The sequence below is a fragment of the Falco naumanni genome, chromosome 3, assembly GCF_017639655.2.
Source record: "Falco naumanni isolate bFalNau1 chromosome 3, bFalNau1.pat, whole genome shotgun sequence".
In the NCBI taxonomy this organism is placed as follows: Eukaryota; Metazoa; Chordata; class Aves; order Falconiformes; family Falconidae; genus Falco; species Falco naumanni.
The window spans coordinates 32,646,150-32,672,280 of NC_054056.1; the positions used below are offsets into that span (position 1 = coordinate 32,646,150).

Below are 26,131 nucleotides of genomic sequence, written 5' to 3' on the forward strand. Positions count from 1 at the left end.
CTGGACTTAGAGAACTCCAGGATTTCCCCCTCACATTTAAAGAGTTTTGCCTTTGGCTTCATTTAGGTGGGGACAAGTAAACAGGTTAGTGAAATAAATGTGCATATTTGTCAATATCTCCCACATACTAGACCTGTTTGATACTGTGTAGGAACTTCAGTGGACATTTTGGTTTTCTCAGTTACCTACTGCCAGAGTTTTGTACCAAGTTGTGGAACTTTAAATACCAAGTTATATATGTAAATGCTTTAATTAGTAACTTCTAAAATAATAATAATAAAAAAATCAGCTATTTCATTGCTATCTGTGGGTTCTTACTAGGTACTGCTTCCTAGTATATAGTATATATTAATAATATCATTATTAATACTAAATATCTGTGCACCTACAAGATAATTATGAAAATGATCCCTGTCTCTGAAGATTGCATGGGTTTCATCATGAAAAAAGCTACACATAAAGTACCACAGTGTAGTGAAGCCAGTTCTGTTTTTTAAAAAACATTGAAAGCTTCTCTTCAGGAAGAAGAAATGGTACTATGAGTCTCAGGTAATCAGTCATGCAAAATGCCTAATGAACAGCTTCGGAATGTTTTATAATGTGAAGAAATCAGAATTACTTGACAGAAACAGTCCACAACATATATGTTTCATAAAGACTTTGTTAATTTTTTAGTCCAAACAGATCCATACTTTTAGAGAAGGATAATTTCATTAAATTTCATTCGGTTTTGCATAGATTCTTTTAAGTTAAGTTTGTTCCCCCCTCCATATTCTGTTCAGAAAACAATAATTCTGAACCAGCTTAAAATTCAATGCAGCAGTTCTGAATCTTTGTAAATACTGTGGAATGACAGTCTCACTATATCAAATTGAAAAGAGGAATATTTTTTTTTTCTAAGCATTTTACACAGCACTGCTTGGATCATATTCTATATCAAAGGTCTTTTTTTTCCCTATATTATGTGTGTTTGGTTTTTTTGAAGGTGTAAATCAGGCAGAATTTAGCTTTTGAGCTACACTGATGGAGTTAAAGCATTTAAAATTCCTTAGATTTGCCATTCTTCTGGTTCTCATTGTTCTTAATAATGAATTACATGAAATAACCTCAAGTCTCTTACGGTTCCTCTTAGAAAATACCACTTAGCTTTTAGATGGGGAGTAGGTAATGGAACAGGGCTGTTCAAACAATATTGTTTTACTGCTTCACAAGGTAAAATACTGTAAAAAGGTAACTTCTGGATGAGGAGTCAGATTTTTAGCGTTAAGAGGAAGAAGAGAAAAGGTACAATTAATTCTGAAGCAGTGTAGTTTTCTCCAGAGAAGAGAGAAGGTTTGTAGTTAGCTCTCGTTACTGCCAGTGAACTTCCCGTAGGCAAAACCAACTCTGTCCTGCAGGTCGTGGAAGCGGTGTCCGCATAAACTTTGAGCATTGTGAGATAGACACAGGCACACATACCTGTAACCGTACACACACACACGCACACAGATCCAACAGCAACAACTGACCTGCTGCCCACCACAAGGTGACCTTCATAGAGCAGGAACAGAAACAGAGTGACTAAGCTTTAAAATTTTTTTCAACAATCGCTTTTAGTGCGATTCATGGAGCAGGGGCAAATAAGTGCACAGGTCGCTAGAGGGGAACATGGACAGATTCAGGCTCCGGAGACCTGAAGTGGCTTTAATTCTCTCCCAGTTTATACTCTCTTAACCACCTGCTGTACCCCTCTGACGTGCGAAAGGTCTTGTCCTTTACCACTCTGCTAACATCCACTCCTCTAACCCCCAGCTCTGAGTGGAGTCTGTTCTAGTGGGCATTTCCCTGGTGTGATGTGAAAGGAGATTATATCTCACGCAATATTTTTGACTTCCATTTTCCTGCCAGGTTGCTTTGCAGGGAGGTTGGTGCCTGCCCAGGTGAGTTAATTAGTGCCCTGGCAAGCTGCCATTTAACAGCACACCCCTCATGATCTGTGCTTGGCGTGCAGATGTGAAAAGATGGATGAGACAGCAGCTCTGGCTGTGCCCACACGGCTCGCCTTATCGGGGAGACAGGGTCTGAGGTAGGGACTGCAGCATAGGAGAAAACCTATTTTTTGCTATTAGTGCAGTCTGCATGGATTGCTGAGGCATAAGCGAGTGAAAATCATCACTTGACAGGCTCCCCCAGTGCTCATCTCGTTATCCCTATGGCCACATCGCACAGTGGGGCTCTGTACCTCTGGTCCTGCACTTAATGTTTCCTAAGCAGTGCTACCCAGAGCAGCATCAACTACACAGGATTTGTGCCAACCTTAAAGAATCGGTCCTTCAAGTGCCAATTGCCAGGAAACAATTATTCCTGGGGGGAATTTTCTGCACTTGAAGTCAGCTATATTTCACAGGTCTGATGTCATGGGAGAGGTTTATAGTGGCTCGTGCTGAAATATAGCTCACGAGAATGATATCATAGCTGTGAAATACAGCCTTTTACTCTCCTCTGCAGAGATGTGTCGAAAATGCTGAAATAAGGGCATGATCCCATAATGTCCTTCTTGACTGGGAAGTCTTCTGAAGCAGCAGATCAGCTAAGCCCCAGCAGCTTCCCTGTGAGTGGCAAGAGAGCAGGCACACCTTTACAGACCTTGGCTTAAGCATGCAATTGGGTAAGTACCAAATGACATGCAGGGTGTCTTTGCCCTCTAGGTGCTGATAACTGTTTTATGGGTCATAGTGATAAATTCAGTTGAGTGAATAAAAAGCACAGAAGCACTATACTCTAAGCGGAGCCTTTAGCAAAGAGTGAGATCCTGTGGCTCTTAAATGCCATTCTGTGCTCCAGTCCCCGTGTCTCATGCTCCAGAGAGGTCTCTGCAAAAAAAAAAATAAAATAGTTTTTCTTGTGCAATCTCCTTTCCTTATTTTGAAGACAAGTCATTCACCAGGGATATTTTATTTTCTTCAAATGTAGATGTGCAAATATAACTGATGGGACCTTGGGATCGTGGCTAAAATGTCTTTGTTTTCTTTACATCATGTAAAGATGAGCAGTAAGACAAAAGGGGTGCTTTAAGTATGGTGTTCTCTCAACCATCAGCCCGGTCAGCTTGTTGCGGAACTCATCATGTTCAACTGTCAAGAATGAAAAACAATTTTACTGTACAACAGACTCAGACAACTGGCTTAGCTCTGTCAGCTCAAATAATATAGCAAATCTGGGGGGTTTATGGGAGAAGAAGGAATCTGCATAGCCAAGCATTAAAAGAATCACAGTCTAACTTTAGGTATGATGATTGTTAACATAAAAGCAATGTTACTTGCAGTCACAGAACTGTCTTTGGTGTGACAAGCTGCAGATTTAAAGTTTATGTTCATGCCTCTTTGAAGGATCAAACCCTCAAACAATTGCTTAATCAGTATAAATATCAACTTACTTCAAAATCATTTCCCCTAGGTGATGATATTCTTAGTCAACCTTTCTATTCACCTTCTCCCACAGTATCTCATTAATGTAGGTAATGTCTTGATGACACCAGTGTGAGAATTCAGTGCAAATTCACACCCTTTCAGAGAAATACTTAATTATTTCAGCTATAAACCAAAGAGAAAATGTGCCCATTGGAGTTGCTCCTACAAATCAGGGAGCTCTGCCCTGGACATGCCTTTCTGGCACAGTGACAGGCATCAGGTGCAAATTCTTGACACGAGGAACCCCAAAGATGTTCCACCTTCACTCCCACTCAGCCCCGTGGGTTGTGCTGCTCTTCCCAGCTGCTGGTTAAATAAATCAGACTAGCAAAGAGCATTCCCGTGAAAGGTAACAGCGAGGAGAGGGAAAATGCTTTTTCTTCATTCTTTTCTGTTCAGCCCCATAGTATCCCCTCCTCAATAAACTCTCAAAAGAATATGTTTTATGAAGTGTCCTAGATTCTGGACTTGAAAATTTCTTTTCATATTCCATGCATTTAATTATTCTTCTGTATGTATTTATAAATCCTGGATGTTATGGGCTGCTGATTATTAGATTTTAGATAGCCTCTAAATATGCCAACAACCATCACTGTCTCTAAAGTTTCTGACATAACCTTTATTTAAACAGAAGTGTTGATATTTTTTTATTTTTTTTTTCTCTTTTATTCACTAGTCATCTAGGTGCAGTTTCATTGTTTGAGGGCTGGGTACAAAGCTTCATACATTAGGAATTAAGGTCCATTAGTACAATGGAATGAATATTAATTGTATTTTCAGGAATTGATAATGTATTGTTATTCTCACACAGACCCTGAGTAAGGAGCTGAAAGTTAGTAAGTGATGTGGTATAGTAATTTAGGAAACTAAGCATGGGAAATGTTGTAGGTTTAGGTGGATTTTGTTTGCGTTTTTCTTTTTTCTCATTTATGCAACACAACTAAACTGCATCCATCGTCACAGACACCATTTAGATTCTTGGGTAAAAATGCACAAAGACAGAACAGAGCCTGCTCTTTCATTCTAGCAGATGACACTGTGAATCCAGCAGTGTATGTGCCTTCACTGCCCCCAAATCAGGCCTGATTTATGGTTGGTGGTGGATAGATGCAGACCAGTTCCTGGCTTCTTTAATAGTCATATTATATGAAGTACATACAACACTTTTGGAAGAAAAGGAGGATTTTGCTCTGGTAGCTTTAAATTATATTTAATTTTGTAGAAGATGTGGAGATGCACTAAAAATATTCTGATATCATACCTTTTGGATGCATACTCAGCCAGTACCGATTTGAGTTTGCCAGGCAAACTGACCCTGTTTAAATCCCAACCAATTCTACAGAGCAAATGGCCCGCCACAGAAACTGGATCACAGGTTTCAGCTTCAGTTTCCCTGTGCAGGACAATCAGTTGCTAGTCCTCTGGCAAGAACATGCAGTGAGAGATACTCTCCATACTCACACAGTCCTGCTGGAAGAACCTTCCCCTGGCTTAAGCATCAGGTGCAAGTATTTAACCCATCAAGCCTGACAGAGAGGAGGAAGACATCAACACTTAATTGTCAAAGCCTGAGGAATGAAAGATGGGGAAAGCATTAATGGGGGAGAAGAATAATGGCCAAATCCTGTGTTTGCTGTGCAAAGTGTGATAGTCTGTAGTATGGAATGAGGCATGTTAGGTGAGGATCTGGTGATCAGTTGCTTGTATTTTACCTTGTTGCAAAGCCATGCCCAAGAAGCAATGTCTAAGTCTCTAAGGGAATTTGAATGACCCAGGGAAGCCAGGACCCTAGGCTGTCCTTGTGGCTGTCCTTGCAAATGTAAAGTATGTGGTTCCGCTACCCTGCAGGCAAGACTGCAAGGAAAGGATTAAGGCTGTATGGGAAATCTGCAGAAAAATTATTCTCATCGGGGGGGTGGGGGAAAGGTTAAAGTAGCAATAGTTGTACAAAGAAAAGACAGTATTCCAGCTAACTTCAAAAAAATGGAGGCTTCCAGATTTATCACATTAACTTCTTTTCAGTGTCATATTCTTACATTTTAATATATCATATTGATACATTTTCATACATAGCAAAGAATTCCTTGCTAGATTTTCAGTAATAGCTAAGTTTCATGTGCTCAGAAGCTGTAACACTGCAGACTTGTCCATAATTGACTTGGACTTAAAAAGCAGTTGTTGAGTTTGAGCTTACTTTACAATTACATCTCTCTTATGACCAGTCAGATCTGGAAGTCTCCATCTAATAATTTTCTCAAGTAGCTTTTACAGCTCTGAAATCCAAATGCTTTTTTTCCTTCATTGTCCATGAGGCATTCCTTTGTAAATAATCATCAACAGAAAAAAAATGTCAATTTTTCAGTGTGAAGATAGCTGAGGAAATTTTAATCTTCTGATGTTCACCTTCTTTTTTTTCCTATCTTTGTTATATAAACCCATATACTCTAGCGATCATTCCTGTAAATACACCTCTGAAATAATAAAACTGAACAGAGCCAAGAGAGAATTCAAACTGAAAGATTTGTGGTTTTAAACTAGAGGTACTTTCTGAAGACGTGAAGTACACAATGTAATTGCAGCCATCAGTGGTTGATTATAGTGTCTTTCAAAGTAATTTTTTTATTCAATTCTCTCAGCATGAAAAAAGGACCAGAACTATAAAAATAACTAAATGCAGAAGAAATGTTAAGATAACTACCACCTCTACCCTGCACTAGGATCTATTAATGTGGCACTTTTGAACAATGCAACTGCTTTAATGCTGGTGGACCTGAACGCACACAAACACCAGCCTTCACAAAAGCACACCCTGACAAAAGAGAGAAAGTGAGAAGTACATCTTCATCTTTAGTTCATGACTGGTGGTGGCAAAAGACGACTGTATGACTTTATGAAGTAGCTGGTGACTGGATTGATGATTATGTTTGTCTGCTCTCAGATATTTTGATTTTTTTTTTCCACCTGGCATTTGAAAAGAGCCTTAGTGTCATCCTTTTCCAGAGATGCCCACTCTAAGTCTGTATTTAGCCACACTGTGAGCGTGTCTTTTGTCCACTGTGCATAAACAGCCTCAACACAAAAGATCGAAGCACAGTAAGGAAATCGTGTTTCCATTGTATGGTTGCATAAAGTGACTTTTCTGTGGTCATTCAGCATTACCTGTGCAGGGCTGGAGCGTGGACTTAGATTTCCTGAGGCATACAGCAGCATTTTAATCACAAGTTTATTCTTCTTCCTTTCTGATGGTGTGCCAGTCCAAGCCATAATATCTGTGCTTTAACCACCACGTGCACCTTTGCTGCACAGACTGGCTGGATGTAGGCGTATGCTGGAGAGTGTGTGGACGCTGTAGTTGAAACACCTGGAAAAGGATCTGATGTCCCCTGGGTGTGCAGGCAAGAGCAGTAACTGCTGCAAGAGCAGCAACATTATGTAGGTGTCACAGACTAGTCACCTCTGCAAGCAGCTATATGGAGGAGGAAGGACGGACCCAGCTCCAGCTGATCCTATCCTCTTTGTGGTGCTTCTGTGTGGCATTAAGAGGAAGCAGTAGCTGGTCTTGCAAAAGGCTTCTTGCCACTTCTGCCTTTTGCAGGTGATGGGACAGGTCTCCACAATATTTTACTGTCCCCCTGCAGGCGGAAGCATTCCCCTAATGCTTCGTTACAACTAACAACAGGGGACGGGTATGTGACTAGCAGCTAATACTAATGCTGTAAATCATATTAAGTTTTTCCTTGATGGAGAGAAGACTAAAACAGCTAAGCAATTTAGTAGTAAAAAACATTTAGTAGGAGAACAAATAGGTAGCACTCCCACTGCTGTGCATATCTGATACATGGGTCTTTTATTCCTGAATGATATCTTAATGGCAGAGAGTAGCAGATGTACATGGAATCATAGCCAAAGGATTTTCAGCACTACCAAAAGTATCCCTGAACGCATGAAAATTGTTGCAGCACTTGATGGAACTCTGTAGTGTTGTCATCCTGTTGTGAAAGTTACTGTTGTTTTCAGACATGCAATAAGCTGCTATCAAGCTTGCAGTTGTTTTTATAAAGTTGGGATTTTCCCTAACCCTATTTATCTATCTATTTATTTATTTATTTTAGAATAGAGAACTATCAGGTTCTTCAAAGCAGGAGTGTCATCAAAAAGGAATTCAGACTACGTTATTCAACAAAATTTGATGTCTGAAAAGGAGCCTAGTCTCCCTACCCAGTTAATAGAAAGTGAAAGACTCTTGGGTGACTCGAAGTGCCTAAGTTAAAGCATTTTGTCACTCCACTAAAAAAGCTACATCGTTTGAATGCATCTTCTTCTATTTCTTTTTAGGCACTGGTACTTGAAAGTCTCCTAGACAGACTCTTAGAAGTGATCAGTGATATTGTAGGCTTTTCATTGTAAAGCAAAAATGGAGCTGTTTTAAATAAGACTCCATTCTGAGAAAGGCATGAGATGCCACCACCCAAAAATCTCTAGTAGGGGAACTATTCCAAATCTTTAGGCACATTAAAAAACCATCTGGTCAGCTTCTCCCTGAAAACTGTTTTTTGTATTGTAGAAGAGATATCCTGTTTCACTTTTTCTATGTGCACTCAGCCTACCATTTATCAGGCATCTATCTCCATGCCATGAGAGGAAAATTATCCACAAGCTCCCATAAATGAGACAGAACCATAGACAAGAGATTCTGTCTTTGCTGATCAGCAATTACTTAAAGCCAAGGTGTCAGCCATACTCTCCAAACACAAGAGAAAAAGTCTGGGCTTGCAGCTGCTTTAGTGGCCTTGCAGTTCTCCCTCAAGCATTGCAGTGTGATAATGAAGGCAGAGGCTATACTGCCACATGCATAGCCAGGAATAAAAGAAAGGAGGAGGTAAGGTTTCTTTTTCAATAGGCACCAGCATATCTTCCTATCAAAGACTAACTATTTTTGATGTAGTAATGAAGCAGTTCAATAACAGACACAAGAAAAAGAAAATTCTTTGACAGGACTGTCCTGGTTGTGCTTTGGGCAGTGTATACTGTTGTCAAACGTGATATTAATTGCTAAAATCCTGAATTATTTCCTACAGAAGAAACCCACAGACTGAGATAATGGGATTATAGCAACTGGTACAACTAAGGGCTAACAGGTAGGTGGAGTTCACCTGATTCTAATTTAGGCATATTCGAGTTTATGCACTTCTATATGTGCAAAAGAGTTTGTTCTTTTCTACTTTTTGCATTTTGGCTATTTACAACTGTCTGTAACTTCACATTTCTTGGATAGCCACAATCCTACATGTCATTGCTACTATCCTTTTTGTTTGCCTCTTTTTAGTGACCCTAATCTCTTCTGCTGCCTTTTGCAGTTCCCCCTTACAGCAACTTTCCTTGCTACCCACACATTTTCAGCGTGCCCCATTTCATCTGTGGGAGAGCGAAGCAGTTGTCTGTCTTAAGCAGTTTTCCATTCACCAGCTGCTGTTTGCTTCACTCTCTCTGCTAGAGGTTCAGTGCTCACCATATTTTTCTTTACTTCTTGACAGAAAAGTGTGATAATTTCCCACTATGAAGCTAGGTGAACCATAGGGACATATGGTACTGGACCTGGGGAAGATAGAAATAGCTGAACTTTGGCTTTGTATTTGATTGTCAAGGGCCTTCTTATTTCTTATAGACTTTCATGGTCATTTACCAGTGTGAAATGGATGCAGAGTGGTACCAAATCAGAAACGCCTGCAATGCTCGGCTTATCGTGGGCAAGTGAACTGCATTTGTGCAAATATGCTCCAACAGAAGCAATCAACTGGAAAATAGAGAGATGCCCATTAAGACTCATTTCATTACGAGAGTGCTATTAAAAGAACTGTAGATTAGTAGGTCACATCTTTTCTTTGATGAAAGAGTTTATTATTTCTTTGATCGTGATAGTAACTGGCTACACTAAAATCCTATAGCTTCTTTAAAAGCCTCTTATAATGTTACCTCTATTAACTGCACAGCTTAAGCTGTAGCAGAAGAGCTAATGCAGATCTGCTGGTCTCCCTTCTCAGATCTCTTGGTCCTACTTGGGATCCTATTAAGGGTCTAGGAGATCTTCTCAAGCAGGGCTATAATGAATGACAGCAGGTGGAAATATCCATGGCAAGTCCTCCTGGGCTACCCTCATTGCTAGCATTAAAAAAAAAAAAAAAAAAAAAAAAAAAAAAAAAAAGATGCAGCAGTGTAAGGGACTATTTCTGCTACTAGGATACTAGGACTGGTTAATGACTATTAAAATAGGAATAAGGCACGTTTGAGGTTCATCCAGGGTGAATAAATACCACGCCATGATGGCAGGGATGTTCTAGAAATCTGGCTAGTAGGACATTCTTGTCCAGGCAAGATGATTTATTTGTTGTACCACTGCATGCCAGAATCATCTACACTCTGCCTGTGACTTCAGGTGAGGCAATAAACTTTACCACTTCAGTGTGTATTTCCAGCCACTTGATGACTCATTACTTAACTGAGGTTTTGTGAACAGTGAGTGATGTTTCTGAAACTCTTGAAGTTTCTTGAATAGGAAACATGCATACTTGCTTTTCAAATCACTAATCTGAGAGGTGGTTTTCTTCTTTGAAAAGGGCCTTTTAATATGTTTTTGCTAGTAATTTTATGTTTCTCAGAATATGAAAATGTATAAAAGAATAATGTTACTTGTGACTGAATAGCTTCTGAAGTATTTAATAATGCCACTTATGTCACTAGTTCTTTGAAAACTTTAATGAGTTGTTTAATTAGGAATATTGAGGGAATTTGAATCACACAATTATTTTTTTCTCTCTTAGTTCACACAGCTCTGCATACATACACTGTGAACATCAAATAATACAAGTGACTAACCCCTTTGCTTGTATTATTAAAGCATACTCCTGCAGGCATTAAAAACTGTAGGAAGGTTCCTTTCAGTGCTATGTGATCACATCCCTGTAAACATGTTGCTGCTTAGGAGTAAAAAAAAATCTGGAAAGATTCCAATCTGCTTAAGACAATTGGTGTTAAAAGTATTGTTAAATTCTTTGCAATTATAAGTAGAATCTCTTTGGGATATAAGAAGAGTTTATAATTTTTTGGAAGTGAGGTATCTAATGGAATTACTGAAATCTTCCCCACGTGTAATGGAGACGTGAATGTGGTGCTTTATTTTAAAATCGGTTCCAGACAGACTCTTTTTCATCATTTTCCATGGAAGGTAGCGGGAGTCACACTCCAACTCTTAACTATATTGTTAATGCTGAATAACTATGTGATCATCATACGCAGCAAATTGGGGATTAGAAGCTTCTAGGACAGCTCTGCTATTATGTTTTAGACAACTGAAGGAGCTAATCCTAAAAATACAAAATGTCTGATGTAAGTGGTTGTTCTAGGTCCAGGATTCAGTGGGACGTTGCTCTGTGCAAGCCTCTGAAGACAGCAAAATTGGCCTCCTTTGTTCAGTGGAGTTTTGGTTTTGATTCTGAATTAATTCCACGGAGCTGCCGGGATTGATAACCAAGATGAAAAACACTGGATAAGTAGTTTGGGAGGAGCAGAATTAAAAGAAAAGTATTTCTGCATAATTTGTGCTTTCATGTCTGTAAACAGATGTCTCTGTTTAAAAAAAAAACAAAACAAAGAGATACTAATCTGGACAAGAGAGACTTCCTTCTTATTTCAGAAAATCCTTTTCATTTGAAAGATATTCCCCTGAGCAGTTAATGCTCAAGAAAAGCATTTCTAGTAAGAAACAAAACTTGAGCAGCCGAGGTGTCAATACAGTCTCTGACACTGCTCCCCATCAGAAAGGGATAAATCTGCTATTCTTCCATTAGGGGAAAGACTAGTCCATATGTCTTAAGTATTTTCTTGAGGCAAAACTAAACTTCTCAGATGCTTTTACAGAATGTGGTAAACAGAAACAACCAGCCTCAGTCTTGTTGAAACTGATGAGATTTTTGTGTCATAAAAGCCAGCATGTCACTCTTAATTCTTTTTTAAATGTTTCTTAGTTCTACTATTGCTTCTTTCAATTGTTGCTATTCTTTTTATTGACAAAAATTCTGTTAGCCTGATTTTAATGACTACAGCTGAAGACACTGGAGCTTAAATACTACATGAAGTGACCAAATGTTTACTGACTGTATCTAGAGAAATCCATGCTTTTGCAAAAAAGGATGCATTTAATTAAATCTCAGAGATTCCAAAAATTGCACTTATTTGCATTGTAATGCAAATCTATCCTAAATATTACACTGTACCACTATCCTAAATATTATGTGCCCTTCTACTGCACTGTGACTGTTGTCAGCTTAGGTTGCTTCCTTCTGGAGAGATAAAAACCACCTTCCTGTCAAGGTCACTTAGCTTTGATCCTAAAGTCCTCCCACTTTCTGCTTTCCCGTTTCCTTCTCACCTCTAATTATGGGCAAACTGATGTAAGCTGAAAATTGTCAAACTGCCCTGAAGGTAAACATGGCTGTTTATTCACCTGTCTAAGGTACCCATGGTAGTCTCAATTACCAAGGAGTTTGATCACTTAATTATCTTTATTATATTTAACCTCAAAATAATTTTGTGAGAATTGTAAAGCTACCATTCCTGAATGTGGAAACAGAGTGAATGTAAAGACCAGACCTTCAAAGGTATTTAGAAACCTAACTCTTACTGCAATAGGGTCAATGGCATTTAAGCCTCTTATCCCATGTTGTTTTTGCATTAGTTCAAAAACAAAACACAAAATGGAGACCAAAAAATCTGACAAATTATTATAAACTGAACATGGATACACTCATAAATACATACACATGCGTATGCTTCTTTATAATCTGTAAGATTTCATGTATTTCTACTCAAAGTCTTAATAACTTTGTTTTTAATGATTTTTTCTTAAATAAGCTGCAGGACATTTACAGTTTTATGACATTTCTCATGTGCTGGTTGAAGACAAGTTTTAAAACAAACCAAAATTACACCAGCAGTTTATTAGCTCCATCTACACATTATCTGTTGAATTGATTGTCTTGTAATGAAATGTTGTTTCTTCAGTTACATAACCAATCCATAATTTATCTGGTTTAAGACAGAAATTAGATTCTCTTTCCAATTTAAAGTCCTTGCAGCTTAGCAACAATGCAGGTGTTAGGTACATGCAGGTAATATGAAGGAAAGTCTGCCCTGGAGCTGTCTGCCTCCCCTTCCTCCCCATAATCTCTAACCAATACCCCTTTCTTCTGATTTACTGCAGGTTATTTTACACTGTAGGTTGTAAGAGGACTTATTTTCAAGTATGGGCGCTTTTAAAGCAGTAGGGATTATCCAAGGTTCAGGCTGTCTATGAAAAAATACGGTATTTCATTAAATGGGAAATCTAAGATATATCATTTTAGATTTTCGTTCCTTTCTGTTTATAAATGCCTGAAGTTTGTCAGAAGTGTGATACATTGTCACTTTGTTCCATATTCCAAGTGTTGAGCTTACATGTGTATATATAAATATATACAAAAATATATAAATTTATGTCTGCACCTGTGTGTTGTACACTACTACCTGTACTAGTAATGGCTATAGTAATGCTACTATTGCTGGAACTGAACTTTGATTTCAGTGCTGAATGGCTAAAACATTTCCTTGACATTAGTGTCCAGAACAGGACGGAGGCTGTTTTCATGTTGAAAACCACATGAAACCACAAGCTGCTGTTTCTTGAAATGCAAGTGTGACTCTGTCAGATGTGAACAGAGCCGAGCAACTTCAGCTGGAAAGAAAACTGTAGGTGTTTCAGGGAACAACATCTAACATTTGACTGTAACTGGAAAAAGATCAGGTAAGCAGAGTTTTACTGACAAAAACATTGACGTAATTGGTATGTGTGAGAGCATGTATGTGTCAGCAGCACCACTGTGAACACAGCTTTTGTAGCCCTGCACCTTAGGAAATAAGATGTTGCCATTGCTACTGAAAAAGTGCTTATTTTATTTTATCTTAACCAGGCCACTTCAGGCCTTGTATGGTCCCGAGCTTACACTAGCTTGTTTTAGCTGAACCAGCAATTGCCAAACAGTGGCTAATGTCCAACTTATTTTTTGTTATTTAGCTTAACACTGTGAATTTCATGGGTTTAGCCCAAAGAAATTAAATCATGTATGTTGTTCCAACAACCCCTAAGTGGATATTCTGTTACTAAAATTGGGCACCAATTAAAAAAAGGGATAGCAACAGACTATGAAAACTCCAAGCAGACCCAGGACCAAAGATGAGGAAAATAACCATCGACAGCATACTCCTCCCAGTGAGGAACCTGGGACACATTATTTGCTGTTGCTACTCATAAGCAAGGTGAGCACGGCATGCCAAAAAAGAGGTAGATACCAGGAAGCTGGTGACTAACAACCTGGACTGTACTGATAATAGAATTAGCAATAATTAGTTAACACGGACTACAAATGTTAGCATCATAGTAACTGGACTTTGTTTCATTTTGATTTTACTGTTGAAACATTAATCAGACTAACAATAAACTCTAATTATTGGCTCTGCAAATAAGGTGTGTTCCCCTGTGCCCATAATGAGATTTTGACTGTAACACTCTTTGTCAGATGGGCAATTTTTATGCAGCAGAACTGTGGAAAACGGGAAAATAATGAGAAGTAGTAGCAAGGAGAAAGAGAAGGAGTGGCAGCAGAGAGGCTCCAAGCTTGGCAGTGCTTCAGAGCTGGGACACAGCTGGTTATCCAGCTGGAGCCTGGGCCATAGCCAGATGAGGAAAACTGAGGGCACGCGCCCCAGATGTACCTTTTCACTGCATTTATATTGAGCTCATGCCAGTGGCACTCTGGCATATTGACCCGCATCACAGGGGTCAGGTATTTAGGGATCTGAGTGGGTGTCCCTCCCCCGTGCTGTCTACTTGGAGCAGCATCAAAGGCAGGGGACTGTGTGCAGTCACAAGGGCAGTGATCACTCTGTTGGTCGCAGCATCAATTCTGCTCTTGGAGCAGCCCCTTATTCTCAGCAGTTTTGCACTGCAGGGACAAGCCCCATGCCAAAACAGACAGCATCAATTCATTAGTCAAGGCTGACTGAAATTCAGACCCGCATCTCAGAGGTGCAGTCTCTAATTTGGAGGCCTGAGGGAAACGCAGATGAGGGTGACTTTAAGCACCCTTGCCTTCTGGCATGCTCTGGGGCCTGAAGTGGATCCTGACAAAGCCTAAGCAGTCCCGGAGAACTCTGCAGTCACTACAGCAGCCTGTTCTTTGTTGCTTAGTCTCTGCTTCCTCAAATCTCTGCATCTAGAAGCTGCAGTCCTAGACCATCCTGGATATGCTCCCTGTGCTGATAATATACGTGAGCAGAGTCACTGGAGTTCTGTTCCTGTGCAGATTATGAAATCTGGGGGAACATGTCCTTCCTGGTGGTGTCTGGGGCTTTTAAGGCTCCTTTAACAGCTTCTTAAACAGACCCTTTAGTAAACACAGGAATGTGGGAGAGTGATGGATAGCTCCTTATTCATATCCAATTGCAATGTATGGCTTGACACATGAGTTGGCTTTCTCAATCCTAAAAAAAGAAAAGACCAACATGCCTCACTGCTCTTGAAAGCTAAACAGGGAAAGAGAGCATTTCACTTCAGTGGAGTTGCATACCCATTGAACTGACGGTGGGGAAAGGGCTGGGACACAGTTCCTGTGGGGGCTCCCAGTTAAAAGGCACTTGAGCCACGAATCCTGAATAAGCATATGAAGGAAAATTAGTTGTCTTCAAGGAAAAATAGCCATGTCTGGCCTTCCTTGCCATTCCTTCTCAAATGGGGGAGTACAATATATCATCCCTGCCTAAAGTGTGCATTTTGAGTTAAGCCTAACATTTGGATTTATTAATAGTACAACTTTCCTCCTCCATTCCCCCCACCAGGATAAGAATTCAACCTTTTTTCCCAGGAGCTCCATTTTTCTGTGTACTTATGAACAGGCAAGGTTTGCAGAAGGTGACTCATTACAGAAAATGTATGGCTTCTTAATGTCAATCTGTTTCTACATTTGCTGGAGGACCCTGTAGTAATATGGATGAATACTTGCTGTAAGTTGGTAACAAAATATGAAGTCCTAGAATGTATACGCTAGCATGAAACACGAGGGAAAAAGAATCCCCATTCCATTTAAAATTAGCAAAGTTGTTTCAAAATTGAGAGATTTCCCTTTGAGTTCCAAAGTAATTTATATGGTGGATATTTTTATTACAGCTGTTTGACAGGTGGGACGGGAAAGAGACACATCATTGATGAATGTGTTTTTTCTGACGTGGGGGGATGTAAGCACAGCTTGAGGCTGGGGGAGAAAGGAAGAGTAGTTTTCAGTTGGTCTATTGTGCAAAACTTTGACAAACGTCTATATTGTGGAATCTACGCTTCTTAAATGCCTGTCTTTTTCTTTCCCTGGATACACGTGAACCTAATGGCCACTGTTCTAGGTGTGGCAGGAAGGATGTTAAAATGCAAAACTGCAGGAAGAAAATTAGAAGTAGAATGGGTCACCATTTTACTTCTGAACATTTCAGAGCCTGGGAGGGATGGGAAAGGAGTAGCAGACAGCTTTGACTCAGTCAAACAGAATTTTCCTTTGGGTTTAAAAGGGAGTACATGCTGTCATTACATCTCTTTCAGCCACTGTGAGGAGATAGTATTCCGTGAGCACTCTCAGCGTCTAACCCTGTTCCTCGTACTTTTGGCTGGGTAACATCAACCTTGTGGCTGTGGGTTCTCTTCTTCCTTTTGCCTGCAGCTGACCTTGTTTTAGTCATGATAAGCTTTTGGGTTTTTGGTTTTGGGTTGTTTTTTTTTTTAATTTTTTTTTCTGAATTGCTTCTAATTGCACTTTAAGATTTATTTTCATCCTCATAGTAGAAGGGCAAAATCTATAAATTCTATTTTAGACAAGGAAAAAAGCTCTGAACAGTTTTTAAAACTGTTTTTCTTATTTGCTGTTATTTATAGGCATGATCTCCAACCCCATGCCCCAGCTCACCTCTGTACCAAACCACATTAAGACTTAATGAGAAAATCTTTAGAGTGAGATCACAACAAATAAATAGCTGTTTACCCATGAGTCCTTTCTATTGTTTCTCTCTTTTTTGTGTATGTTGTAGTATTTCTGTGGCTTGATAGGATCAAAGTACTCTGGTTTTCATATTCCCATAGCTGGTCACAGGCTATATGAACATTTTTCAAATTCAACCTTCCACCCAGGATATGTACTAGCTCTCAAGGAGGCATAAAGGAAACATCCCAATCCAATGACTGCTGCAGATGTATTCAATAAAAGAAGAGCTGTAACTACACAAATTACCTTTGCTAAGCTGCAGGGTGCTGCAGAACTCCTGGAATGAATTTCTCCCTGCCACACTTTTCATTCTCTCTGCTGGTTGTGAATGAATACAAATTAAGAAGAAATCCCTGAAAGAGGTTATAGGCGTATACAAATATCTTACAAGAGAATTGGGCTGCTCATGCAGCTTATTTTTTACATTGCAGAAAGTTCTTTGGAAGAAGGAATGCTACTTCTTTAGAAGCCTGCATGAGTAGGGCAGGTAGGTGAGATGTTCAGCACAGCTGATTGGCAATTTCATTACAAGTCTTGCAATAATTGATATTTTAATTAAAGCCCCAGCTCCTGGAGACAGGTGATTGTTAGAGAATCCCCATTTTCATTTAGGAAAGCATGTTTCTAGTCTGATGTTTGCAAAATAGTATTTTTAAATACAGCCTGTGTCCTATCCATCCCAGAGCTGGTATGCAATGAAAGCCAATCTGTACTTACAACGCGTTTTCATCATTTGAGACAAAATACCTCCTGAGCAGAAAGCCAAACCAATATATGTTAGGTCCAGGCCCCAGACTTTCATATGTAGCATGGTTAATTCTGGATGTTCAAATTCAAGATCTGAAACATGCTGAGACAGAACAGGAGATGGAAGAGGCCACAGCAGTCTGTCACAGGGAGGAGATTGGAGAGATCGTGCAAAATACCTGTTGGGACCAGGAGGAACAGAATATTTGTAGCAAACACTATCTGCTAGCTGCATCCCCAGGAGGAGCAAAAGCATTCACTCTGCCAGGGAATGAAAAGCTAACAGAGAAAAATCATTGTGTTACTGTCTACTGAGGAAAACAGTTTCTTACAGAGATTGATTTACTTCACCTTTTGGCTTCAAAATTTCATTTAAAAGTGTATTCAAAACTGTATGATAAAACCTGGGCCCTGGTTTCAGTCTATAGACAACCCAGACACTCTCCAGACCTCTATAGGTGTTTAAGGCTCAGCCCAATTCTTTCAGCAGTGGCATCCTCAGCTCTGTAGTGTTTTAAGAAACCCGGCTGCTGCTTCTCCTCTGGCAGAGGTGCAGAGAGGACCTGGTTGTATTTTGGCTTTGTAGGTATAAAAGCAGGATTTTACCTGTTCTTCTGTACTTACAGGTCTGTTTCTCACAGCAACTACTTTGTAGAGTCCCTTCTGCTGCAGAACCCCAGGAAATGAGACCAAGAATTTACACAAGAGATATGCTGCCATAGCTTTTTTGCTGTTTGTGAATTTGCTATGCACAATCAATTTCAAAATGCTATAAAAAGAGCCAACATGAAAGAAATTCAAAACCCTTAGTGAAGTGTTGCTTTTAAAAATAACATTTTGGCTTCAGGCCAGCCGTGCTGAGAACAAATAGAAGAAAAATTCTCTTAAAATATTTAACATTACACAGTGGATTATAGTGGATTACAAATAATCAAACATGTCTGTTTATTTTAAAAAAGACATTCATGTCAAGTGCAGTTCTGTAGCTTTCATGTTTGTTTGTTACTACTCAATAATATTTTAGTAAAAGCCTCTTACTGGCCAGAAAATAATACTTTATTCTTTATTGGGTTTTGCCTTTTTCTTATATCTACTTAAATTCAGGGGATTTCTTGCATGGACTTCAGGAAGAGTAGGGTAGAATCCATTTCCAGTTATCAAATGGTACCTTCTTCTTCCTTCCCTATCTCATGAAACATGTCACTTTACACATGTGAGGATGTTCATGGAGTGGCCTAGTTTGTTGCACTGAATCATTGGTGTGAATATAACCAGTTTTACTTATAATCTGCTCTGACATTAGCTGTCAGCATAGGTAATTTAAGGTCTTTTTTCTCCCAAATGTGGCTGATAGCAGTCTCCTCTTACATAATTGGCAGAGTTTTGAGAACAAGCTTTATTACTTTGTCCTCTTTTAAAAGGATGATTACATCAGAAAGGAAAACAAAAAAAAAAAAAAAAAGACGGGAGAAAGGAATGGACTAAGATTGGTTATTAGGTTATTATATGGGATTTTTAATGCATTAGTGACATTTGAAGTTGTGGGTTCAGAACTGCGAAAGCAACTTTCAAATTATGGAAGTAATATTTGTCCAACCAAAAAGTCAGTAGGATCAATTCAGGAACAGTCAATAGGATCAATTCTCCTGTCCTGTCTCCTGGACAGAGAACTTGGGCCCTGAAGCTCAGTATTCAGAGTCTTTGAACCTTTTCTCAGCTGCCAGCTGACCCTGGCAGTGCCAGAATTCCCCAGGCACTTGTGCTTCTGCCATCAAATCCCTCCAGGTGCATGCACTTCTGCTATTGAGAAAGGGCACAATTATGCAAATCTGATGCAGGCAGGCAATGTGGCAGCTAACACTTGGCATGATTCACAAGCTAGACCCTCCTTTCCCTATTTCCCCTCAGGAGACTCAGCTGGGACATGAAAATGTGTCCATCAAATTGGGACAACGTTCAAGCCCATTTCCCGCATCCAGCCACTGTGCTCTGCTGGGTCTCTCTGAGCTGGATCCTCTTGAATTTATGTTGTGCTAAGGCTGAGTAACATACTCTAGTATTCATAGCACCCAGGCTGTCCATCTGACTGCCCTAACCACCACATCTAAGCCTCCTCTCCAGCCTTTCCTTGGCCCAGTAGCAAAAGGAAAGTTTTGGCTCAAGTTCTTTCTTCTGTCTGACTGCTTTCCCTAGTCGTGCCTAAATGGATAGAGCATAAACTGCACTGCAGGTCTACTGTACACAACAAAACGGGCTTAGATGGGGGAGCGAGGTCTTATCCACATGTTGTCTCTCAGCTGCAGCTGTGTTGGCTTAAGAGCCTTTTTGTCACCAGACACTCATCTGCACACCTTCCCAGGAGAGAAGCTTGTTAGCTGTACTATGCCTCAGCCTGTTTCAGTCAAAATAAGCTCATTGTAGCTTGCAGATCTCTAGTGAACCTACACAATCCTCACACAAAGGAGGTAGGAAGGGCTCCTAGGAGTGGGTCTATGTGAAAATCTCTGGCAAAGTGGCTTGCAGGTGGAGGACGGAAGCACAGCCAGGAGAGGATGTGGGAACAAGATTTCAGCCACATTGTAAAATGGGGGCTGATGCAGCTTCTATGCAGAATACATGAAGGGAATTCATTGTGTCTGAAGCCCTGTGCTTTGCTTACTTGTATTGCCTGGTCTGCAAGATGCCAATTTAGCTATTAAGGTCTAATAATAAAATGGAAAGCTCAATTATAAATGATGAAATGTTGCATTAGAGGTTAATAGAATGGTCTGATAAACAAATCAATTGTGTTTCATCTCCCTGTTGCCAAATTACTGATTTGTCAGATGTAGGCTTACACCCTTCCCTACTCCCTTTCTATGCATTTTTGTTTGTAACGCAGTTGCTTTGTATGTTATCTGTCTCCTCTTTGAAGATAACAAAGTATAACTAAGACTTAGCTACATTTCTTTAGCTAAAATATCCCCTGTTCTTCTATTCCTCAAACCACATCTCTTACTTCAGTCATGCAGAAATGAATGAAATGGGAATGAGACTTGGGGGATTTAATTGCAGTGCCAAAAGGCACAGAGAGCCCTGGGGATTTGGTACCCTCTTTTAGCTGTATGATGTTGACACCAGGGAAATTGGAGATGAATGTATCCGATAGAACAGAGCTTGCACTTATCTCCATAAAAATCCCCACTGTTTCCAGTTTCACTGAATACTGTACACTTAGGCACTTCTGCCAGAGTTGAAAAGCACTTTATAGGCACTGAGTGGAGCCTTGCAACACATCTTTATGCTAAGTGCTATCTTTACTTAAAAGATTGAAGGGGAAAGGAGGAGAGGGAAGGGAAGCCAAGAGGGATTTAGTGCCGAGGGCCTTACAAAAATACTTGCACGAGTTAACTTAATGGGAATTAGGCACCCAGCTGACTTCTATGCATCCTGCGAAGGCATCTAACTCCCATGGATGAACTCCCTTGGGGACATTTGCAAGTCTCTTGAAGCAACACTAAATCTTTGCAAATCTCATACAGAAGAGGGTGTCAAGCCTGAGCCAACTGTGATTACGGCTAAATGTTTCTACCTCTCATTGAAGTAAATGGGACTTGGAGCTATAGAAGAGGTCAGCCTGTACAACTCTAAGGGGATGACAATGAGCCCGAATAATCCAGGAGCCTGCCAGACTAGTCCACTAGTTAGCCAAGTGTGCTCAGGTATGAAAGGCTCTACATGCTCTGGCTGTGTGTTCAGGATCAGCATTTAACTGGTACTGAGGGTGGTTCTGGGCAGCCCCCAAAAGGCTAACACCTGTATGGTGACTTGCATATGCTACTCTTTAATGGAGCAGGAAATAAAAGCTAGATCAGTTTATATCAGCCATGGAAACAGTGCTTCTTCTTGCTGTAGTTAGTGGCAGGGTAGGGAAGGAACTGCTGAGGCAGTAAAGGCTACAAGGAAGCAATCCACTCCCGCTGAAGTTTTGAGATATCTGGTGGTTCCTTTGTGGCAGAGTTCAGAAATACTCAGCATTTGCAATGGTAAATTTTCTTCTACATCTGATCCTCTGATCTCTATTATTACACCCAGCCTCTATAAGCCTTTTGAATTGGATGATATGTTTTAAAATCTCACTGTCTTTTCAAAAATTGGACATGTCCCTCCCCCAAAAAATCTCAGCAAGACAACAGACAAATCCACACTTACAGGCAAAAAGTACAGAAACTCAAAAAGTACACAGACAACACAGAACAAGGTAGGAATTCAATTATGGGTAGCATACAGCACTCCCTGAGCACAACTATAACGTTAGTTCAGTATAGATGAGACACTGTCAGAGCTTTTGAAACTTCTTCATGTGTTTTACAGTGTGCTGCAAAACTAGCAGGCTTGGCCCCAGTGCTTCTCTGATCACGAAGCAAAGAGAAAACCAGTAGCAGAATGAGAGCTATGTCTGCTGATACAGTGAATGCTATATAACCTGCTGGAGCAATCCTGATAGAGGGCTGCATGTAAAAGTGTGTGTCTTTGCTCAAGTGTGAATATAGGTATTGCTCCCCTTTGTTTACATGGATGCTTTTGTTTCCTGGGTTTATACAAGCTTGTTTTAAAGGCTGGCACATCTCATCTTTGAAGCTGTGAATCCCTCAAATTCCATCCAAGCACACTGCCAGCAGTTCACAGCTGTACACAGCAAGAGCAAGTGAATAAACCAGGTGTGAGTGGAAGGAAAGCAATGCTGCTTTGCTCTTGTGTGAGCTTTCTCTTTAGTCCTGCGAAGGACCAAATTTAGCTGAGCACTTTAATTTCAAACTGTATGTTTTTACTGAAGGCTGCTAGTGGACCTAAAGATAAAGATGTACTTGAATGCTTTGCTGAACTGAGGCCTAAGAGGCAGAGCATAACAGGGAAAATGTTGATCATTATCTAAGAAATGATGGGCTGGCATCATGCTGATAGCAGTACTCTTTCAGTGCACATAAAACCAGTAGGGATTACAGGTGAGGAACGGATTTCTGCATCTTGCCTCTCACTCATTGGAATAAATTGTTTTATGTTTCCAGCAAGTTTATTTAACTTACTAGTTTCAAATAGGCATTTTGTGTTTCAGCCAGGTACAGAAGAAAGGGAACAAACTCTTCTGATTGTTCTGCAACTTCAGGGCAGCCTGTTTTTCTCCAGTGACACATCTGTAAATGTGGTGAAAGGCTCCATGTGGGAAGAAGCTTTGCACTGAGACTTTCCCTTTGCCAAATGACAAAGAACATTTTGTATTACAATGAGTTGGCAGACCAGGAGCAAGGTGACTCTGTTTTATCATCTACGCTGGAAACCACTACACATTGCCATTGCCAAAGTACAATAGCATTTCTGAAACTGGGAAAAGCAAACAATGGTCTGGTAACATAAATGTCTTGCCTGAGTTAACAATTTCCCTTGCAGGGAAAGAGAAGGAAGAGGAGAATTTGAATTTGAATATGCCCCCCTACACACACATGCATATATACCTCCTGCCAAAAGATGCATCTGGTTCTATAAAAATCACAGATCCTCTTGCATGAATGCAATCTGAAGTCATAGGTTTGCATAAGAACGAAATCCTCAGCCAGAGGGCTGTGAAGTATCTGTCAGCTTGTCAGCTGGATACATACAGAGCGAGCTATTTACAGCTGATGCTGCTACTTCGAAGACAGGAACTTGGTTATCTTTTTACTTCTGTGCACCTGTGGCCTATCTTGCTTATTTCATAATGCTTCTGCTTGGTTTTACCTCACCTTGTTTGAGCTAAGGCCAACTTCAAAGTAAGTGGCTAAAGCTTGAGTGCTCTAACCCTTGTGCGTGGCAAACCTTTACTCAGGGACAGGGACACTGAGGCAGCACAGTGCCAAGGTGCTGTCTTGTGGGCTGGGGAGGCAGGGCCATACGTGGAAGGAGAGCCCAGTGCATGTCAGGGAGAGAAGCAGTCAACAAAAATAAAGGGAAAAAAGATAAGGGGACTGCATCTGACCCATCAGATCTGCAGGGAGGTAGCTTGGGAAGGGTCTGCATTTACGAAGGAAGCAACTGCTGCACAACAAGAGCTATATGAGAAAATATTAGGTGAGATTCACCAGAACTTCCCACCTTTGTCTCAGGTGATGTGTACGCTGCTTTAATTTCTGGTTCAAGCAAACTACAGGCTTTGAACAAAAATTCAGCCAAAACAATCCAGGTTAAGCAAACAGACTTTCAGAAAATCATAGTGCATGGTTGACCACATCATTGTACAAATAACCGTTCGTAACAGAGGGCAATGACACCCCCAACTCTACCCTTTTAAAAAATAAAAGGAAGCAAATAAACTATGCTTTTGGTCCCAATGTCTTTAGATCAGCTACAGGTCTCCATAAACTATAAGCAAGTTACTCAGAGAAGATATTGCAATGCCTGTAATGCTGGTGCTGTCAGAATCTTTTCCTAGATGCAGGTGCTGGCCAGGAAACTTAAAATTAAATCCCACTGTGATGTTCGTTTTCCTATTCCACGGAATCAAATGGGGTAGTGGTTCACTGCTGACACCTTCTCAAAGTGTGGTCTGTGACAGGGATCTTGGAAACAGGTCTGTGAGGCGAGCTCTCCCATTCCTGCTCTGAAGTGCTCTAGCAGATTAAAAACAGTGGGATGGAGAAGGAGGGGTTGCTGAGCAGTTAATGGCACTAGAATGGAGAGATTGCATGTTGTGATGAACATTGCCATAGTTTGTGACCTTGCCTGGTGCATGCAGTGCTGATTATACCAAAGGATCAAGCAGATGTGAAGGAAAATTGAGTTTCATCTCCTCCCAGCTATCACAGGCCTTCTTTGGTAAGTGGAGGATTATGATACTTTAGGAAAATAATGTATATATCTGTGTGTGGCTGCAATAATGATGGATTTTTTTCCCCAGCCAAAGTAACTGTGATTGATGCAGCTGGCTGCAACCTATAACACTAAAGTTAATTGGAGCCAAGGGCACAGCAGTCCTTAAGTAGCATTATTCTGTGGTGCACTCATGTGCTGTCATTAATTTTCCTATTTGTTTGACTTTACAAAAATACATAGGAAAAAATCTGAAAAGAACAGAAAAAAGAGCTCGATTATACCTCTTACAAGGTAGCACTGAGGATGGGGAGGAGCTGAATCACCCAAGTGCTTGATGACATTATGCTTTTGTACAGCATAACACCTCCAGGTAACTAGAGAGCATACTGTGCAGTGGCATTTGCTACATCCGTGCTCTTCTGTCTCTTCTAGCTGGTGCATTAAAAGATTGGGCATCATAACACTTCCAGGCCACAGCTATTTTATTACAGCAGAGTTCATCCTGAGTCAGAATTTGAACTCCTGAAGCACTGAAAAAAATATATGGGACGTAGGACTACAGCCATCATGCTGTGTGAGAATGAACACATGGTAGATCTGGCCTGGTGTTTTTTTTCCTCTGAAGGTGGCCAGCATCTGATGGATTGTCACCAGCTAGAGGAATCATCAAAGATCCCAGCAATAGGCTGATACAGGGATAATCTCCTCTCCATGTGGGGATCCTAATCTGCTAGAGCTAGAGACTGCTTGGAACTCTGAAAATCTGAGGTATTATGGACTTCACAAAAGCAGTTGTGGGGACCCCGAGGCATTCTCATTCAGTGTCTGCTGTTTGTGTCCATACACGTGTCCCATTCCCTTTTAGATATTAGTGAAGTTGGTTTTAGCAGGATTATGTGTTGCAGTGGTTCCTGCAGTATATATTCCTGTTACATGGGGGGGGGGGGGGGGGGGGGGGGGGGGGGAATAAAAATCTCCTGTCATATGTATTTATACAGTTAGGGATGGGGCCAGAAAGCTTAGAGTTGTGGGCAGAAAGCTTAGAGTTGTGGGGTGCACTGCAAAGTAGCCATAAGAGTGGAAGGTAGCAGGAATTACAAAAGTGACATGAATGGGAACTGATAAAACACAGATAGCTGACAAAAGAAGTTTGTCTCCGCTGATCCCACAGTGTTGCACAGATACGCAAGACAAGTCAAGCCCATACAACATGTGAAACATTACATACCTGTCAGAATACTCCAAACACAAACCTACCAGATTGCTTCCTCCCCTCCAACAAACAATGCAGCATAAAACCTTTTGCTTTATTATCGAAGTCAAGTCAGAAATGATTCATATTCTTACATAAAATAGATTTTTACAAGGTTTTGTTTGAATGAATGGTGACTGTCAGTATATGGCTACATTAAGATGTGTATAAGGAGAGCTTTCAGTGTAATGTAGTATCAAGGACATAAACTACATTCAGTTCACTGAGAAAATTAGGTCCCTGTGATCCAGCTGACGTGACACCCTAACTTCTAATACCTTTGCAAGATTTCAGGGCAAACAATAACATGCCAGCTGCAAAATCTACTGACCTATTAATTCCATGATAATGGCCAAATTATGATGTTTGGCCATCAAAAATAAATATGGACACCAAGAAAAATGACAAATGTCTCTGTACTGCCTACGAGTAACTCTCTATGTGTACTTTTTCACACTTGCACCGTTACAACGTATTCCAAGCACATGAGGGAGAGGAGGAAATGGGAGCGGGGGCAGGATTTCTACATGTTGCAGATACTGTTAACAACTTTTTTTTAGTCTTTCCCTAAGACCTTCTGGTTGTTGTATTTCATACATGAGAAAATTTCAAGATCCTTCCCTTGTTATCACTTATTCTAACAGCTATGCGTCCCCTGATGAGCCTGTTTTCTTGGACATATTCTTATCAGTGCTCTTAAACATGTATTTTGATATGGCTCTTTTGGCTCAAGTGCAGGAGAAACCAGT

The 26,131-nt window shown here is 40.4% G+C and overlaps 1 protein-coding gene across 1 annotated transcript in view; it reads right to left on the bottom strand.

Annotated features, from left to right (window-relative positions):
• CDH6 (cadherin 6) overlaps positions 1-26,131 on the bottom strand; it is a 107,129-nt gene that overhangs the window by 55,004 nt on the left and 25,994 nt on the right. The window lies entirely within an intron of this gene.